Source organism: Silene latifolia, chromosome X (assembly GCF_048544455.1).
Source record: "Silene latifolia isolate original U9 population chromosome X, ASM4854445v1, whole genome shotgun sequence".
NCBI classification, from domain to species: Eukaryota; Viridiplantae; Streptophyta; class Magnoliopsida; order Caryophyllales; family Caryophyllaceae; genus Silene; species Silene latifolia.
Genome location: NC_133537.1, coordinates 53,088,933 through 53,091,070, shown reverse-complemented (window position 1 = coordinate 53,091,070; position 2,138 = coordinate 53,088,933). Strand labels below are relative to the sequence as shown.

At 43.1% G+C, this 2,138-nt stretch overlaps 1 long non-coding RNA gene across 1 annotated transcript; it reads left to right on the top strand.

The window, feature by feature from the left end:
* The first annotated feature begins 716 nt into the window (after positions 1 to 716).
* Positions 717 to 1,453, top strand: LOC141621398 (uncharacterized). Its single transcript, XR_012532291.1, has 2 exons — positions 717 to 784; positions 1,256 to 1,453. It is a non-coding gene; the product is annotated as an uncharacterized LOC141621398 (long non-coding RNA).
* The last annotated feature ends 685 nt before the right edge of the window (positions 1,454 to 2,138 follow it).

The following is a 2,138-nucleotide window of genomic DNA, read 5'->3' as shown; positions in this document are numbered from 1 at the left end:
GCTGAAACATAGTGAGCATAGTGGCAGCACTGAACACGAACACTCCGTCTGAAGGGTCCTTTTCCAGAGCATTTATCTCATCGTCAATTGGGAACATGAGATGAGAGCAGTCTAGGGTCGGCTCATCGTCAGAGATGGCGTGAATTCCCAGAGGATTCGTCTTGTTGTTTGGCTTAGTTGGTGGGGGTATAGGCAAGTCTCCCTGTAATACTCCGTATTTATGGTCTTGGGGGTACTCTATCGAGTAGCCCTTACTCTGTCGAGTAAGGGTATGTTGCAGAATAAAATAGTTTCTGACCTGTTGGGCACTCGATCGAGTAGTCAGGGGCACTCGATCGAGTACCTTAGGTACTCGATCGAGTACCTTGGGTACTCGATCGAGTGTCCTAGTTTACGGGGTTTTTCTCGGGTTTTGTTAATTACGCGATTAAGGTATTTAAACTTATTCGGCATTGTTCTAAATCACTTTTTACAAAACCTAAAACCTGTTTAAGAGAGAAAGCAACTTGTTCTTCTTCCTAATCGCGTTCTTGACAATTCCCGGAGTTCAGACGGTCGGTTTGCATCGTAGTTTGTGTCGTTGGATTCCTTGCGTCGAGGGTAAGCTTTTAATGTAATTTATATAATGTTTTGTTAAGATTAGTGAAACCCTAATTTGGGAATTGGGGGTTTTTATGAGTAGTAATTGAATAGTAGTATCTATGTGTTGTATGGTAGGAGGAGAGTTCATAGAAGAGGCGTTTTGAGACAGCTGTAGATACCGTCTGCGTGTTGTGCTTTCCAGGTAGGATTTCCTACTCAGTATTAGTCCCATAATGGGATATTGGTGATGTGCTGTAATTAGTTGTTTGATATGATGATTGTGATTGTGATTGTGGTTGAGATTGTGATTGTTTGTTGATGGTTCTCGAGATGCGTTCTCGGCTGAGTGGGGTCACTTGCGGGAGTGACTTCACGCCCTAGTTTCGCCCTTCGTGGAACCCGCCACGAAAGGGGATGTGCACATTAATGGACAGGGTTATCGCTCGTACGATGAGCGGGGCTTAGGTGGGAACAGGCTGCGGTCCCCCATCTGCGGGCTAGTCCAAAGTGGACGATCGATGATTGAGACGGTTGGTTGGATGTGTGTGTGTGTGTGTGTGGCGATTCGGTTGCATTTGTCTTATTGTTGTTATCTATTTTGATTGTGTGATTAGTACTGACCCCGGTGTTGTTTTGTAAAACCTGCGGTGATCCATTCGGGGATGGTGAGCAGATATTGAACAGGTATAGAGATGATACTGGGATAGCTGGGATGGCCATGACATGACGATAGAGTCTTCCGCTGTAGTTTAGTATTTATTTATATTTCAGTTGAGAACAGACAGTTTGGAATAATGTATTGTACTTTCAGTTTGGTTTCGAGGATTGTACTTATTCATTAAATTACTTATAATAAATGTTGTTTCTGTTTTGTCTATTTGATTATCATACCTCGGGCAACCGAGATGGTGATGTCTTCATACCTGAGTGGTCCTGGTAAGGCACTCGGAGTATGGGGGTGTTACAAATGGTATCAGAGCGACGATCCTGAAACCTGTAACCAATGAACTTAATGAACATAGGGAGTCAATTAAAATGAACCCGGGGTAAAAGTTGTAGGAGCTAGTGCAAAAGCTTGGGAGACGTCCTAAAGTCGCGGGGGTCGCCCTACAACTTTGAACCGGTCACATGGGGAAAGTGTTTGTCGAGTCATCTGTATGTTTGATTTATGTGTGCAACAAAGTGATGAAGTGTGAGGATTGTTTGGTGTTGAAATAGGAAGTTGAGCAAGTGAAAGGATATGATATGTTGAACATGTTAGTGAGATGATAACATGTTGAATGATTTACAATGTGGCTTTAATAGCATGATGAATTGATCTTGTTGATAGTATAATAGATGCGTAGTATATGTATTCTGATAGCATGTGATTTTATAAAGTTAGCATGTTAGTATACGACGTAAGATGCGGGTAGCTCTTACGTATTGGGGGTACTTGATCGAGTGAGGCTGACTCGATCGGGTAGGTTTTTGGCGATTTTGAGTCCAGAATCGAGTTTTGGGGCACTCGATCGAGTAACTAGGGGTACTCGATCGAGTAGAAAATCACTCGATCG